This window comes from Stegostoma tigrinum, chromosome 22, assembly GCF_030684315.1.
Source record: "Stegostoma tigrinum isolate sSteTig4 chromosome 22, sSteTig4.hap1, whole genome shotgun sequence".
Lineage (NCBI taxonomy): Eukaryota > Metazoa > Chordata > Chondrichthyes > Orectolobiformes > Stegostomatidae > Stegostoma > Stegostoma tigrinum.
In genome coordinates this window covers 22,209,389-22,227,974 of record NC_081375.1, presented here as the reverse complement: position 1 = coordinate 22,227,974, position 18,586 = coordinate 22,209,389, and the positions used below count along the sequence as shown (strand labels likewise).

The 18,586-nt window shown below is 40.3% G+C and overlaps 1 protein-coding gene across 1 annotated transcript in view; it reads left to right on the top strand.

Annotated features, from left to right (window-relative positions):
• Positions 1-1,290: 1,290 nt before the first annotated feature.
• Positions 1,291-18,586, top strand: part of card14 (caspase recruitment domain family, member 14) — a 100,442-nt gene continuing 83,146 nt past the window's right edge. The window contains exon 1 of the mRNA XM_059653550.1: positions 1,291-1,377. The gene's annotated coding sequence lies outside the window, so the exon portion shown is untranslated. The remainder of the gene's footprint in view (positions 1,378-18,586) is intronic.

Sequence of the window (18,586 nt, the reverse complement as noted above, 5' to 3'; positions counted from 1 at the left end):
GCCAATTGGGAAATTCCATCCAGTAAAGTCTTAGATTCTTTCACTTAACTTCCTGTTTTCAAATATAAAATGTCAGGTTCAGTTATTGTATCTTAGAAACCAAACAATTTTTGTTAAGGTATTTTCATTTCCATTGAGAAAGTTAACAATAGAGAAGTGCTTTTCTCCTAAAAGATGTGAACAAGAGTTATCAAAGCAATTGCCTGGAAATTCAACAGACATTTTGTTAGCATAAAACTGTGATCTAATGATCCAGTGTTGCAGAAAAGGCACACAAAGATTTTTAAGTGAAAGTGCATCATCTACCCTGTTGATAAAGGCAGAAAAAGAGGCATTGTGTGTCTTATATTTATGAACATGCAGTTATGAGTCCTTAGTTTATTTGGAAATCCTTTTGCAAATTTTGGCTGCTTTGAATATAAAAATAAGGACCAGCTATGTTCTGGAAATCTTCATTTAAACCCTAAACAGGACTTAATTCAGGGACAGGTGGAGTTCATCATGACAAGTTTATGGTTCTTGTGGTGCAGTGGTAGTGTTGCTATCCCTGAGCCAGGAGACCAGGCTTCAAGCTTCACCTGCTCCAGAAATGTGTTATAACCTGTCTGAACAGCTTGATTAAAAATATCTGACACACGTTGTTTTAAAGGATACTTTGTTGAATTTTAATATTGCTATGGGATCTTTAAATTCTTCCTGACCCCTTTCTTTAATCTTTTATCCAAAACAAAATGCCTGAATGCTGCAGTGATAGTGCACTGAGGTGCCAGCCTAGATTATTTGCTGAAATCTGTAATCTGGAACATGACTCTGTCAGAAAGAGTGAGATTTCAGACAATGTTGTACTACACACCTCGGCAAAATAACAGATGCTTCCCACAGTGAAAAACTGCTAATACGTCAAAGATCTTGTTTAATTATGTGCCAAAATGCAATACACCAAAACCCTTCAGGGTGTCTTCCTCATCAAAATTCTCCAATTGTCACTGTAATTAGGGCTTTAGACATCTGAAAGAAAGAACAGGTAGTACCAGAATATAAATGTCAGAAAAACTCAGCGGGTCTGGCAGCATCTGTGGAGAGAACACACAGTTAATATTTCAGGTCCAGTGACCCTTTCAAAAATGTTTCTTTTTGTTTAGTACCAGTACATACGTTCGTGGTTCATTCCTTTAAATATGTAAACAGTATAGCATATTATTCATTGTTGCACTTATTTCACCAATTGTATGGGTGCTTTTTCCCTTTCATAATCGAGTTGCTGAAAGTGCTCTTTACAAACCAGTTTATCTAGCTGTCTTTAACATTTCACTTCTAAGCGAAGAACTATCGGCTGTTGGTTTGAAGGTAGCGAGTACCAAGATATTCCATCTACAGGTTAGTAAAATATATTTTTCATTAAACACAACAGGTTATAAGGTGATAATTTTAGATGATGTTTAACACAAGTTAATTGTAAACATTTCATTTTTGATGTTTGTAAAGAGGTTTGTTGCCAAGAGCAACTTAATCTATTCACTTACTTCAGCATACTTGTAGTTCATCATACATGCCAATCTATTACCTGTAAGGCTGTTCAAAAGTGAGTGCAAATTCACAACCATTCTTCTTTAATTGAGTTGCTTACTAGCATTCCATGATTGTTTGTTGTGCTTCTTCCAAGGTTATGAATTTGTTGCTTGAAGGACATAAGTGCTTTATTGATTTACATTCATGTTCTATGTAGTTCAATCACTTTTGAGGATACAACTAAGGATATAATTCACTTTGTTTACAAATAATTGTATCCATAATTCCAACTAGCCATACCTTTTTTGACTCCCACTGTTTCCCTCAAATTTCATGATATGACAGTAGTTAGTTTATCAGACTGAGCGCTGTGCCTTAAAGAGACTTTATCGTCACAAATGCAAAATGCTGTGATTGATAGAAATCTGAGATGTTGACAGAACTTTCCCATCTTTTGCTTCGGTTTTATCAATATTACGTGTTTGCTGAAGGACAGAACATTTTGAAAATACATCAAGTATGAAAATAATCAAAATGTTCCTGTTTTTATTCTTTTTACTTTAAATAGCAACTTTAAAATTTTGCTATTAAGTGGTGGCTACCTTCTTTCCATGCATTTGCATCTTATAAATATCTTAGCTACCTCAGTTATATGTCACTTCCAATTCTCTCCTTCTCAGAGAATTTAGACAGCATTAATTTCAATAGTGTAACTCGGAGTAAAGCCTAATTCTAATTCTAATTCCAAGTGGGTACCTGGTGACTGCAACTTGCTGTTTATTTGTCCTAACCATCATCCAACTGTGTCTTTACCACAACATCTCTGCATGCTCCAGTATCCTCCTTGACCCTTCATTCATGCAAGTTGGCATCAGCGAACAGTCAGTCTCGTCATACTGTTGTGCTTGCTCTCAATCCAATTCTCGCATCACTTCAGCCTTTCAACGCTTTGCTTTGGAGCTTAGGAAGGCCTATAACTTGCATGAAAGTACCAGGTCACTTTAGATGCAGGGGCACACACACATCTTGTGCATCTACACAGAGGAATATTAAGGCTTGTAGCTTGTCTTCTTAGTACTCACTCACTTTGCGTTTACTTAGAGGCTGCCAGCTTCTTTATATTTCACAATACTTTTATTGTGCAGGATCTTGTGCACTCAGCTACAGGCTGCCAATCTCTCTGACTTACATTTCATTTTAACACAGAAGAAGAGGAAGCTTGTTACAGAGGGGAGTACTGAACTGTCAAGATGCTGCATAAGTTATTGTATGGCTGTCAGCTACCTCAACATCACACTTCAGAATGTGCCAACAACTTATGCAGCAAACTAATTACATGTGCGTCAAGCAATGGCCATGTCGGAAGGGCAAAGTGAAGCAGTCCTTGAGGTGAATGGGGACTGCAGTCAGTCTGGGTGTTGCACTCAGACAATGGTCTCATCTAATTCCAGTCGAGGGATTGACTACAGTCAGTCAGGCAAGCATCTGGGCCTATCAGAGTGTGGGTATCCCTATCCTTCTAGTCCTAGGATTGGACCAATCTGATGGTTACAGTTGGGTCAGTTGTTATGCTGTGGAAACATCAGTCCAGGTTTGGCTGTGCTGAGTCAGAGCTGTCCTGCACATCAGAGCTGTCCTGCACAGTTTAGTCCATGAATGCCGACAGGCCATGGAGTGATAAAAACCTCTCCTGTCATGCAATTGCAAGAGAATTCCATGAGGTGCATAGTTCCTTGAAAGTGGACTCACAGGTAGACAGGGTGGTGAAGAAGGCATTCGGCATGCTTGCCTTCTTTGGTCTGTGCATTGAGTATAGGATCTGGGACATCACATTGTGTGCAGCACACTGGTTAGGCCACTTTTAGAATACTGCATTCAGTTCTGGCCTCACTGCTATAGGAAAGATATTGTTAAACTTGAAAGGGTTCAGAAAAGATTTACAAGGATGTTGCCAGGATTGGAGGATTTGAGCAATAGGGAAGGGACTGAATAGGCTGAGGCTTTTGTCCCTGGAGCGTTAGAGGCTGAGGGTGATCTTAGAGGTTTGTAAAATCATGAGGAGCAAGGATAGGGTGAATAACCAAGGTCTTTACTCCCGAGGAGGGGGTGTCCAAAGCTAGAGAGTTTAAGTTTAAAGTAAGAGGGGAAAGGGTTAAAAGGGACCTGAGGGCAACTTTTTCATGCAGCGGGTAGAGCATGTATGGAACAAGCTGCCAGAGGAGGTGGTGATGGAGGCTGGTACAATTAAAACATTTAACAGGCATCTGGATGATTACGTGAACAGGAAGGGTTTAGAGCGATTTGGGCCACATGCTGGCAAATGGGACTTGATCAGTTTAAAATATCTGGTCAGCATGAACAAGTTGTACAAGAGGATCTGTTTCCATGCTGTATATCTCTGTGAGAGGGGCATCAAAGAGACTGGTTGCATAATTAATGAAATGAAGAACAGTATATTGGATGAGAAAAGTTGCTTTGAGCCACCAGCTGATCCAACAGAACCCTTGAAAGGAAAATAGAAACATTCTGCCTGGAAAAAAAACTCACCAGGTTTGACTGCATCTGTGAGGGGAAAAAATGAACAGGAAGGAAAGACATTTAGAATCAGTGAGCTTTCATCGCTACTGGGAAAAGCTAGTAATGTGAAGGGTATTGTGCAAGTCATAGGAGGCGTTGTGGATAAGAACAAAAGGGAAGGGCTGGAACAGAATGAAGGGCAGGACAGATAAAAGAATATATATTGATCAAGGATGGATTGCAGTGTAGATTCACCAGAAATGAACCTATGCTCTAAGGATTAAATTATGAAGGGAGATTGGATAGATAAAGATTACATTCACTGGAATGCTGAAGTCTAAGCAATGATTTAAGCAAAGTTTTTACAATATTAAGTGAAGTGATAAGGTTGAAAAATTTGTAGGTGAACCATTAAGCTGATGTAACTGTGACCACAGTTAGTCATAAATTCGTACACTTCCTGTATGGTAGACAGCATGCTCCTCTTTAGCAGTACCATCACATACAGTCTATTGATAGATGTAATTTAAAAGTAATTCAGAAGTTTTGCCTGAATATTTGTGAGGATTGAATGAACTCAAGTTAGAACAGTAAGGGAAACAGTTTCTTTCTAGCCAACCTGTTTCCTTAATTAGCAAGATAACAAAGTGTGAAGCTGGATGAACACAGCAGGCCAAGCAGCATCTCAGGAGCTTGGCCTGCTGTGTACATCCAGCTTCACACTTTGTTATCTTGGATTCTCCAGCATCTGCAGTTCCCATTATTCCTTAATTAGCAAGTCTAGGTCTAGGAGACACATTCTAAAAATTATAGGAGTGAAATTTTTAAAATAAAGATTTGCATTTTGTAGCACTTTTTATAGCCACAAGATGTCTGAAAGCACTTTACAATCACTGAAGTCATTTTAAGTTGTGCCACTGCTGTCTTGAAAGAATACTTCTACACACAAAGGGTGCTCAAAGTTTGGAACTTATCTGACATCTGATGTCACATCAGTTGTTAATTTTAAATCTAACTTGATTAACTGAAATTTATCAAACATATTATGAGATTTAAGGCAAATGTGTATGTATAGAGTTGGGTTATAGATCAACTATGGGTCCATTGAACACTGAAATAAGGTGGAGGAACTAACTGATCCTCTCTATTCCCATATTCTTGTTGTTTTTTGAAATGGATTCGTGTAATAAATATAATGGAATAAACAGAACATTTCAAACAGCAATGTTTGAAAATATTGGGAGGATTAGGATCATTGCAAATAATAACAGGGTAATGAAAGACTTTATGAAAAAGGAAGAGAGAAACCAAGGCAGCAGTTTTACAACAATGTTAGGACTAAAGTAGATCAGCCTGCTAATGTAATATCAAGTAAAACTATTACAAATCTTCAATATGAGACAAATATATTGATCAAGTCTTCACAACAGAAAGAACAGAAAGGACAAACTTCATAAATAATAAATGGAATGAAATGAGAAGTCATGTACATAACGCTAATAAAGATAGCTTGTAAGTTTCTCCTGGGTGAGAAGGAATGCCCCCTGGAACTTTCAAAGGACTGAAGGAGGAAATCGATGTTATTTTATTTCATACCTTTTAGAGTTCCCTAATTGAGGACAGTACTCGAGGACCGAGGTTAGAAAATGTAGTTCAGAAATTGATAATTACCAGTCAGTACCTTTAAGAATCACTGAAAAAATACAATACATATTTGCGTTTCACACATTAGTAGAAATGAATATTTTAAGTTCATTATCATCAGAGCAGACATTGTTTCGAAAGTAATATGTCATGTCATGAAAACCTATTGGAATTCTTTAAGTAAATACCTGCTTGTTGATGAAGGAAATCCAGTAATTGCCATTTTGAAAAGAATTTGAACAAAATTCTTCAGATCAGAATAGAAAGGAAGGCTAGGATCTCATAGATTGTCTTGACTGGATTTATTTGCACAAAAGAATGTTCAATCCATTCGACTTAATATGAGAATCTCATTAGAATTGGCTTACCTGTTCTGAATAAATGACTGGCATGTCAATTATCCATGCTTAAACTAAGTGCTAATTGCCTATAATTGATGCAAAAAATGTGAAAAGGAATGAATAGAAATGTGACTGAAATTTCGTATTCACCATATCACAGTGTGCATTGAATGAGCTCATCTTGTTGACATTGACAGAATATTTAGAATCTGACTTATCAAGTTAGACAAGTAAACAGTCCACAGCTATTCTTGCTAAAGGCTGTGTAATTCCAATGTGGGCTAGATTATGTTGGCCCCTTCACTCACCATTACTGCTTCTATGTGCATTTTGGCAGAGGTACAGAATGGTTGTCAGCTCCTCCAAACTCTACTCAATCATTCCCTTCAGTAACAAATGAAGAAAAGGAAGTCTTTAGGTCATAAGACATAGGGGCAGATGTAGGCCATTCAGCCCATTGAATCTGGTTTGCGATTCAATGAGATCACAACTGATCTGATAATCCTCAACTCTACTTTCCTGCCTTTTTCCCATAACCCTCGATTCCCTGACTGATTGAAAAGCTGTCTGTCTCAACCTTAATGCACTTAATGATCCAGCCTTGTCAGCCCTTTGCAGTAAGGAATTCCACAGATTCACAGCCCTCCTCATCTTTGCCTTAGTTGTGTGATCTCCTTATTCTGGGATCACACCTTCTGGCCTTAGTCTGTTCCAGAAGGGGAAATAATCTGCCTGCTTCTACCTTGTCAAGTCTCCTAAGAGTATTGTATGTTTCAATAGGATCACCTAATTCTTCTATATTCCAACAAGTACAGGCCCAATCTACTCAACCTCTCTTCATAAGACAATCCCTCCACACCTGGGATCTGGCTGGTGAACCTTCTCTGGATTGCCCCCAGAGACAGTATATCTTTCCTTAAGAGAAAAGAAATTATGAACAATAATAAGAACCAGCACTTTCAGATCAGTAGTAACATATGAAGATCTGTGAATCTGAAACCCTCCTTCTTGGTTAGGCGTCCATTATTTGATCATTCTTGTGAAACATTTTTGAATTCTTTTATATGAAAAAGGTTTTATACGTAAGTTATTGAACTATATTAAATTTTTTCATAGTTCAAGAAATGTAATTGAATTGATTCAATAACACTTAAATATGTTTCTTTCAAGAATACTCCATTCTGACATGAAATTACCAAATTTAGAGATAAAAGGTAATTAACCTGGATTTTGTGATCATAATGTTTGAAAAGCTGTCAGAATAGCTATGCCACTGATTAGTTATTCAGGAATCTGAAAGTTACTGTCAAAGAATCTTTGCTTTTTCACAGAGGTGTGCTATTGAAGGCTTCTTTATTTTTAGCTCCTGGCTGAATCCAATCATAATCATTTATTTTAGTATCTGAAATTTGAAATGAATATTAAAAGGTTTTGGGGACTTTAACTTCCTGGTTTGCTGCCTGTAGGACTGTTTGTCCCATTTGCTGACATCACTGTTGCTTCATACTTGGAAATCCCCTTGACTTGGAAGTAAATTTGATCTGTTCTCCGGAAGGGAAAACCTTATCCCAGAGATAGTTGCCTGCAAAAATCTAACTTTCTTTTGGGGCCAATGATCAATACCACTGTGTCACAGGTGGCTGCAAAATCCAGGCCAAATTATTATTTTAAGTTTTCAGTTAAGAATGTGGAGAAAGAAAGCATTATTGAAGTAGAATGGTTTATGACAACGATTTCATGCATTGAATATACAATAAAGTGCAGACTGTAAATGCTGTAATTTAGATTGTAATTTAAGAAAAAAGGCTTAACTTGTATAATCTTTCCTCATAACTTCAGAAGACATAAGTGACACAGATGGTGGGAATGTGTGGAACTGATGGGATCAGCAAGGAATGCCAAGAAGAAAGGAACATGCAGGTTTGGGGAGACACCTAGATTAATGAGCTGAGCCTATGGCTCACTCTGAGAAGCATGACCTGCATTGCCTTTTAAATTCTTCTGAGTCGCAAATGCACAATTAAACTAGAAAACGGCAGGCACCACATTCATTGTCAGAGTCCATTTTTTTTTCTGCCCGAGGGTGTGGATTTTAATTGTGAGTGACATGAGGCTCTTCAAGGGACAGTTATATTAATCAGCCATTTATACAATGCATATTGCAGGTATCTGTAATCATAGAGTCCTTCAAGCAAAATTCATGCAGTGTCCAGCTATGTCAAAAGCAAGCAATTTTTATGTCATTGGTGATTACAAATTGATAATAGTCTTCATGATGAAGCAGAAATAATTACAGCTGATCTTTGAAGTGTCACCTGGGCCACAATTCACAAAGGCAACCTAAGGCCTCGGAGGCTTTACAATGGCATGGAGCTGATTCCCTCTCACCTTGAACTATATGCACTTGACAATATGCCCTTCTATACAAGATTGCTTTTCTTGAGTGATGTGGGAGAGGTGTGGTGGTGTTGGGGGTAAGGTTTCTGTAATCCTGTCCATCTTGCCATGGTTGCAGTGCAATGCAGCAATAGAGATATTGAGGAGGAACAAATGCATCAGTAAGCACAGACCAGCAGCAATCTCCACTGCTTGCAGAACAGTCTCCTCAGCTGGTTACAGCTGACATCATCCTAAGGATGCAAAAGTGCAGTAGGAGGCATACATTTGTTGATCTCAGTGACATTTCCGTAAGATGAATGAGGTGCATTGCTACTGCAGACCGAGGATGTCCCAAAACACTGTAACCAAACTGCATCATCGGCTGGAACAGGATTGTAACTTGAATGGGAGAGTGATCATTCTATTCCAACAGCTGTCAATGTGACAGATGTGCTCTATCTTCATGTAGCTGGCTGCTTCTAATGCTCTACTTTTGCCCTGTGTTGGATCTCACATAAACCTTTCTAAGCTGTTACTGATACAGTTTGAGCCAGATCACATTGTTTTGTTTCATTTTCCTGTAATGAGGTCAATGCAGCAGCCTGGGCAGTAGGCTTTGCCGAAATGCCCATGTCAACTGTCATCATCTGTATATCAGTTTTAAGGTCTGTGCCAAGTATCCTGGGAGCTGCAATGATGCCTATCTCCTTGATAACTCTCACGTTCCTGCTTCAGTTCAAGGTGAGAGGGAATCAGCTCCATACCATTGTAAAGTCTCCGAGACTTGGGTTGCCTTTGTGAATTGTGGCCCAGGTGACACTTCAAAGATCAGCTGTAATTATTTCTGCTTCACCATGAAGACTATTATCAATTTGTAATCACAAATGACATAAAAATTGCTTGCTTTTGACAGAGCTGGACACTGCATGAATTTTGCTTGAAGGACTCTTATAAGAATGATTACTGGGAAATAAGGACTCTCCTCTGCAACTGTGATTAATGACTCAGTTACATAACCCTGATGTCCAGTATAAATACAATGCAGCGCATTTCTCTACCAAGGACATGGTAGAGCAGATAATAGACCTGCTGAAGATGGGGTTCTGATGCTCCAATCAGGATAGGGCGAGATTTCTTTACAGTGCACTCTAGACAATGTGCCACGTAATCGTAGCATGCTGTCCCTGCATATTGGAGCAGGCAAAGAGAGGATATGATGGATGCTGAAGAGCTGGGAGAGCAGCAGTCATCTGCTGAGGAGGACATACAGCAGGAGGAACATCACCTTCTGCATGATAGAGCATTGCAACATTGGGATCAAAAAACAGCCAGGACTTAATTGATATCTACTCCCAATAGATATGATCTGGGAGACGTCATCATTCATTGACTATGAATTTGTTGTTGTTTGAAGGGCAAGCAGCCTCTGTTTATTCCCAGAAATAATTGTAGCTCTTTGATTTGTTTACTTTTCCATTTCCTATTGTTCAATTGAAGAATAATTGTCAGATGTTTAAGGGTTTGCCAGCATGTGTTGCTCCCACATTGACCTGAAACGTTATGCCATGCTGGTTGTTAGGGAAAAAGTAGCACTCCCTAAGACAGTGTTCTAACCTGGTATGTAGCTAATGATGGGTAATCTCTGTAGTTTCATTTTTGTAGCTGCTATTACTATGACAGTTAATCAGACAAATAGAAAGAGGCAAAACGTTTACAAATATGAGATTCTATTTCCAATGAAATATCACCTGTGCCAACGTAGTATTCTCAGGAGCTTTGCGTTTTTTGTTCTACTTCCACTGAATTGCTATGAAAGGTTATTTCTGACCTATGCCTTAGATGTGGTGCCAGCATTGCAAATCCAGGAAGACCCGAACATGTACCTTCGCCACTGGTAAATATATGATAACATGAGAACAATGCCATAGGGACATGGTGCATATATAGGGAGGTGAGCAACAGAGAAATACATGAGAACTGACTAGAGTTCACAGAGAGAAAACCTCTGTGGAACTCCCTGATATTTGTACTTAGCCAATTTTTGTTAAAATCCAGCCCATTGTTTCTGCTGTTCACGGACAAGAAGCAGAGGTGAACAGAATTATTTTTACTGTTCTCCTCTTCTGTCCATATCAGAAGTGGTTTACGTTTTTATTTTCTCTTTCACAACAGGTGGAGGTGTGTTTCTCTAAATCCTGTTTGTGAAGTCCAATTTAAGGAAAGAAACTCATGATAAATTACTAATGGTAAAGGCAAAGTAATATTTATTAACAGTCAAATCCCAGGAAAATGCACACATGTGCAAGGAAGAAAGAGAACAGAAAGGACAGTAGTTACAAGTTACAAATTACTTCAGAGCAAATGTAATTCCATTAGTTTATGTGAATTAAGAAAATCCAGTAACTTAGTGTCTATTGGAGGTTCATTCAGTTGACTGTACACAGAGCTCTTCTTTGCAGGAGCTCAGATGCAGTCAAAATATAATTGGGACTGAAAATAAATGCTAGTGATATCCACATTCTATGAATGTTTTTTTTATATTGAAGACATAGCAATTGTAAATTGGGAATTGGTTCATTTTTAAATAGAATGATTGAGATCAGAAGAAGGCATTAACTAAGACAGGAGCTGCTTTCATCTGGTGTTACACACAGACTGACAACTGCATAATTAAAGCTGTTCACAGTCCAGCAGTTTCAGTCACATGACTGGGGTTTCAGGTTGAGACAATTTAGTTAATGAGTTGAGTTTGAAGGTCTTCCTCAAAACCCATTGTGTTTTGTAGCCAATAATTGTGGGGCGATTAATGCTCTTTCTGCCATTGTGTATTTCAATCTGGCTGACACGGTCATCTTGTCCAAGGTTGCTTTGTGTTATCGTTACTGGAATGTCTATACAATGCAAGATGAGTGCCATTCTCTGACAAGGATTGTAAACCTTTGTCGCCTGGTTACTGCTAATCAGAATTTAACAGAAATTGTGGTCAACTGGCATCACACAATCTGTGATAGCACTACTGTCAGTACAGTGACATGTCAATTTGAAGTAAAAAGTTAATCAAGACAAAACAGCTTTTTTCTAAAAAAATTCAATTTAGGATCTTTCTCCTGTTGCCCTCTTAGTATTACAGAACAATTCTGTTGGTGCATCTCTAAAAATGGGTGTGTGCAGATGCATGAATTAGCAGAGTCATGGAAGTGTAGCACCAGATGTGGTAAATATGAATAGATGAGCCATTTTATTCGTTGTTCATCATAAAAGTAATAGGAATCCAGAAGATTAACTTGACACAGGTGTGCAGATTGATAGCTTCAGATACTGCTGTCAATTAATTTGTGTTCTTAATTTAGCAGTTCCTAACATTATTAAAGGGGTTTCTTGTATTTTAGAGAACATACCAATTGTAATTAGGTTGTATGTATTCAGATATATCACAGTAAAGTGACTAAGGTAATAAAGCAATCCTTCTTGGAGTACAGCTTAAGGTTGACTAGCGGTTTCACGTACAAATAATGATATATTAACAATTAACAGAACATTCAAAATCAATGTAGCTAACAAATAAAGTTTTTGTTTGACAAGTTTAGCTGTTATCAAGGACAGTGCAAAGATCATTAGATTCTACTAATAAATAGGATTGTACATAATCATTGATCAGTGGTTAATGCATTTTATTTTGTAATGGCTCCCCATAATTTATGATGAATAAGTAACTTGTTACAATACTGTTTAAAGTAACCTTTATTCCAATGTCTTTGTCTAATCCTCATTTCTCTGCACCAAGGAAGTTTTCTTGGTGGCCTGATCAACATTTGCGCTCAGCCACCAGAATAATCTCATAATCTCAAAGAATGGGATAATGCTGGTGAAAAATATTTGCTGTGTTTAGAAATGCGGAACATAAAGAATAGGAGCAGGGATAGGCCATTTGGTCCTTCAAGTCTGCTGTACCATTCATTGTGATCGTGGCTGATCATCCAAGTCAGTGCCCTGTTCCTTTAACCAATTAAAAAAATGACTTCTGATAAGAAGTCACTGCATATTGAATTGTATTGAAGTACTATTACCACACATTGTGTTTTCTAAACGCAAAATATAAAATTAATTTCAATCTTTTTTAAAGAACATTAGCAGCTTTTATGTTGGCCTGGATTTTGTAGTTGTAATGATAGCCAAACTGACAGCACTCATCATTATCACAACTGTGAAATTGACAATAACTTAATCTGCTGTCTGTGCATGTGCAATGAAAAGCAGAAATCCAACGTAGGTGTAATTCCAACCCTGCTCCTCCACCCTACATACAGCTGATGTCGCTGCAAATGGAAATTTTTAAAAATTGCATGAATTTATATGAGTCTTCATTTTGTTCTATCAGCCTAACTGTAAAATCTCTTGAAGGATTTCCACTTTGTATTGAATGAGATGTGATTGGGTTTTGGTAGTATGTTAAGTTTAGAATGCTCAGGCTGTGTAAATATTCTTTTTTGTGCAATGTCAGATTTCTCTGGTTGGATACAAATGGAAGATACCTGGCGTTTCCAAAGCAAAGCAAAAAGAGATGAAGGGTCTCTGATGAAGGGTCTAGGCCCAAAACGTCAGCTTTTGTGCTCCTGAGATGCTGCTTGGCCTGCTGTGTTCATCCAGCCTTACATTTTATTATCAAAGAGAGATAGCGGTGATTTGAAATACATGTTCCATAGTCTCGTGGAGATTGCCTTTTTGACTTTTGAGCTCAAGGTTATACCTTTGTTTCTTTTCTGATTTCTGTGTATTTTGACATAGTCCTATGGGTAGTCTTTTAATAAAACATTACTTTAGCTGTAACTTGTGAAAGAAACAAAACATAGAACACTTATTACCAAACATGGTATAACTTTGGGAATGCACCACAGATGAGTGAGCATATAAAAGAGTGAAAAACAACTTAGCAATTTTGGATGAGACATTTTGTTGCAACTCATATTAAATCATTTCACTAAAAAGAGTAGGAAGACCAATTGAGAAATAAAAGCAATAAATAAATAGTTAGAGATAATGGGAACTGCAGATGCTGGAGAATCTGAGGTAACAAAGTGTGGAGCTGGATGAACACAGCAGGCCAAGCAGCATCTTAGGAGCACAAAAGCTGACCTTTCGGGCCTAGACCCTTCGTCAGAAAAGGGGGAGGGGGAGAGGGTTCTGAAATAAATAGGGAGAGAGGGGGAGGAGGATGGAAGATGGATAGAGTAGAAGATAGGTGGAGAGGAAACAGACAAGTTAAAGAGGCGGGGATGGAGCCAGTAGAGGTGAGTGTAGGTGGGGAGGTAGAGAGAGGATAGGTCATTCTGGGAAGGATGGACAGGTCAAGGGGGCGGGATGACGTCAGTAGAGAGGAAATGGGGCTGCGGTTTGAGATGGCGGGGGATGGGTGAGAGGAAGAACAGGTTAGGGAGGCGGGGATGAGCTGGGCTGGTTTTAGGATGCAGTAGGGGGAGGGGAGATTTTGAAGCTTGTGAAATCCACATTGATCCACATTGATACCATGGGGCTGCAGGGTTCCTAAGCGGAATAGGAGTTGCTGTTGCTGCAACCTACGGGTGGCATCATTGTGGCACTGCAGGAGGCCCAGAATGGACATGTCGTGTATGGAATGGTAGGGGGAGTTGAAATGGTTCGCGACTGGGAGGTGCAGTTATTTATTGCAAACCGCGTGTAGGTGTTCTGCAAAGCCGTCCCCAAGCCTCTGCTTGGTTTCCCCAATGTAGAGGAAGCCACACCAGGTACAGAGGATGCAGTATAACATATTAGCAGATGAACATCTGCTTGAATTGGAAAGTCTTCTTGGGGCCTGGAATAGGGATGAGGGAGGAGGTATGGGGGCAGGTGTAGCAATTCCTGCAGTTGCAGGGGAAAGTGCCGGGTGTGATGAGGTTGGAGGGGAGTTTGGAGCGGACAAGGGAGTCACGGAGAGAGTAGTCCCTCTGGAAAGCAGACAAGGGTGGGGTGGGAAAAATGTCATTGGTGGTGGGGTTGGAATGCAGATGGCGGAAGTGTCGGAGTATGATGAGTTGGATCCAGAGGTTGGTGGAATGGTATGTGAGAACGAGGGGGATTCTCTTTTGGTGGTTATTGTGGGGATGGGGTGTGAGGGATGAGTTGCGGGAAATGCGGGAGACGAGGTCAAGGGCGTTCTCTACCACTGTGGGGGGGGATGTTGCGGTCCTTGAAAAACAGGGACATCTGAGATGTACAGGAGTAGAGTGTTTCATCCTGGGAGCAGATGTGGTGGAGGGGAAGGAATTGAGAATAGGAGATGGAATTTTTGCAGGAAGGTGGGTGGGAGGAGGTGTATTCTAGGTAGCTGTGCGAGTCGATGGGCTTGAAATGGATATCGGTTTCTAGGTGGTTGCCTGAGGTGGAGACGGAAAGATCCAGGAAGGTGAGGGATGTGTTGGAGATAGTCCAGGTGAACTTGAGGTTGGGGTGGAAGGCGTTGGTGAAGTGCAAGAACTGTTCAAGCTCCTCATGGGAGCACGAGGCGACGCCGATACAGTTATCAATGTAACAGAGGAACAGGTGGGGTTTAGGGCCAGTGTAGGTATGGAAGAGGGATTGTTCCATGTAACCGACAAAGAGGCAGGCATAGCTTGGGCCCATGCGGGTACCCACGGCCACCCCCTTTGTCTGTAGGAAGTGGGAGGAGTTGAAAGAGAAGTTGTTGAGTGTGAGGATGAGTTCAGCTAGGCAGTTGAGGGTGTCAGTGGAAGTGGACTGGTCGGGCCTGCGGGACAGGAAGAAGTGGAGAGCCTTTAGGCCATCTGCATGGGGAATGCAGGTGTATAGGGACTGGAAGTCCATGGTGAAAATGAGGTGTTGGGGACCGGGGAATTGGAAGTCCTGGAGGAGGTGGAGGGTGTGGGTGGTGTCGGGGAGGTTGGTGGGGAGTTCCTGGACCAAAGGGGAGACAGTGGAGTCCAGATAGGTAGAGAAATGCTTTATTAATAAAAGGTATTCATAAAGTAATTACCAGTAATGTGTGAAAGGTTCCACATTAAATAATGATCTGGATTCTATGTTTTTTTGCGATAGTAGCCACAATGTTCAGCACAAGCAATCTCATTGCTATGTCAAAGTTGCCACCAGATCCAAATGCCCAGGCACTCGGAAGTATAAACACACCAACATCTCTTTTGTGAAACACTTGAAATATCAGCAGCCAGATTCAGTTTCTCTCTGGCATGGTGTATGTCAGTGGTAGGTACTAGAAACAGAGCACCCAAATATTGTCTGTAATTAAGTAGAAATACACAGTAATCAGAGTAAATTCAGATTTCTGTCCCCAAAAGGATAAAAGTCCCGAAACCTATGTAATAAAATAATTTATGACTCATAATGTGACCTGAGGGAACCAGGTTTGGCTCTGATTCCTGGCATTTATTTACAGCCTTCCCTCCTTCATGCTGCAGGCAAGAGAAAGGTTTGATTCTAATAGTAACCATTCATTATACTGCTGACAGTGCTTGCCAGTTACAGTTCACCTTTGTATGAGTGGAGCTTTTGAATATGAAAATACATTTTGCACCATGACAGTAGGCCACTCCTAGCATCAGAATTAGTATTAATGGTAATTAAAATCATAGAAAATGAGAATCATCTGTTTATTGTTGATGTTTATTATGAATAACCTCAGTATGCAATGTGTTTGAATAAACCACGTGAGATAGGCTCACTGTTGGGCAACATTCCTTGAATTTTCATAGTTTAAATATTCTCTCCACCCTGTTACTGGATAGTAAGAGCAGCTCATCCTTTACCTTCTGTAATTTTCATGTTGCTACTTTTCTCTATTGCTTCCTCAAAGATGTGTCTAATGTTATGTTACATAAGTTAAATTAATTATCAGATTGTTTTCCTTCAACAGAGGAAGAGTGTATTTTAGTATTTGATAAAAGTATGCATATGTAAGCAGTTACTGATTGACTTTTGATGGAATATCCCATTTGGTCTTTAGAGGAATTAGATGCAATTATGCTACCTTTATTTTACTTTACCTGTTTGCTTAGGTGTGGCTCTGTACTCATCCGCTACATCCTAAGTTAAAGGTTTAACTATCAGGCCCTATTGTGTCAGAGATAATGGGAACTGCAGATGCTGGAGATTCCAAGATAATAAAATGTGAGGCTGGATGAACACAGCAGGCCAAGCAGCATCTCAGGAGCACAAAAGCTGACGTTTCGGGCCTAGACCCTTCATCAGAGAGGGGGATGGGGGGAGGGAACTGGAATAAATAGGGAGAGAGGGGGAGGCGGACCGAAGATGGAGAGCAAAGAAGATAGGTGGAGAGGGTGTAGGTGGGGAGGTAGGGAGGGGATAGGTCAGTCCAGGGAAGACGGACAGGTCAAGGAGGTGGGATGAGGTTAGTAGGTAGCTGGGGGTGCGGCTGGGGGTGGGAGGAAGGGATGGGTGAGAGGAAGAACCGGTTAGGGAGGCAGAGACAGGTTGGACTGGTTTTGGGATGCAGTGGGTGGGGGGGAAGAGCTGGGCTGGTTGTGTGGTGCAGTGGGGGGAGGGGATGAACTGGGCTGGTTTAGGGATGCAGTGGGGGAAGGGGAGATTTTGAAACTGGTGAAGTCCACATTGATACCATATGGCTGCAGGGTTCCCAGGCGGAATATGAGTTGCTGTTCCTGCAACCTTCGGGTGGCATCATTGTGGCAGTGCAGGAGGCCCATGATGGACATGTCATCAAGAGAATGGGAGGGGGAGTGGAAATGGTTTGCGACTGGGAGGTGCAGTTGTTTGTTGCGAACTGAGCGGAGGTGTTCTGCAAAGCGGTCCCCAAGCCTCCGCTTGGTTTCCCCAATGTAGAGAAAGCCGCACCGGGTACAGTGGATGCAGTATACCACATTGGCAGATGTGCAGGTGAACCTCTGCTTAATGTGGAATGTCATCTTGGGGCCTGGGATGGGGGTGAGGGAGGAGGTGTGGGGACAAGTGTAGCATTTCCTGCGGTTGCAGGGGAAGGTGCCGGGTGTGGTGGGGTTGGAGGGCAGTGTGGAGCGAACAAGGGAGTCACGGAGAGAGTGGTCTCTCCGGAAAGCAGACAGGGGTGGGGATGGAAAAATGTCTTGGGTGGTGGGGTCGGATTGTAAATGGCGGAAGTGTCGGAGGATAATGCGTTGTATCCGGAGGTTGGTAGGGTGGTGTGTGAGAACGAGGGGGCCCTATTGTGTACTGAGTTTGTAAGTCTCGAGTATATGATAATTTAGCAATGAAAAATGTGCAAGTAATTTCTTACACAAAACTCAGAATGGTTTAGATGATTAAGGTTAAGAATACAGATCATCTGGCCTTTTACAGACAAATTCAGAACTGTGCGGGATGATTATTCCCTGGTCCATTTTTCACGGTAATGCCTTAGTCAGATTTGACATTGTCAACCAATCAGCACCTTTTCTCCTGTAATCCAAATTTATTTTAAGCATTTTAAATTTCACATCTTTGCATCTATCCTGGAGAGTGCAGGATGAAAAATTTCATCAGTATATGCCTTTTATTTTCAGCAATACGCAAATCCATTGTTGTTCAGTCACAACTGAGATTTTTTTCATTTATTTTTCATTCTCCTGTTACATTCCTCAAGGATAGCTGGTCCTAACAGTCAGTTTATATCAGGTAAATGTAAGGACCATTTTTAAAATCTGTGGTCTAAAAATGGGAAGAAGGGTCCTGACCTGAACGCTAGCTTTCCTGCTCATCTGATGCTGCCTGGCCTGCTGTGTTTCTCCAGCTCCACACTGTTATCATTGAACTTGTGCTCTGGATTGGTGCCAGAACAGTGCTTCTCTAACTTTTAATCCTTCATCATCCATAATTTTTATGTCTTGTCTTCTCTCTTTGTGTATTTTTTTGAGAGATTGGGAACTTTTAGAAAGGGGTTGAGTTTAAGTTTTAGAGTTATAGATTAGCAGTTCAAATGTATCCATTCTACCATTGGTTAAAAACAGTTTGATTATTGTGAGTAGTTATTTTCTCTTTAATGAGAGAAAAACAAACTTGGTGTGTACATTATTTTAACCTGAATTTGATAATTAGACAAAATGGGCAATTTGGTGGTTTTATTAAACTTTCATTTTGTGATAACTCCAGGAATTGTGGGGTTTTGATATCTTTACCGCAGTGAGTCATGACATATTATGACATAACAAATCACT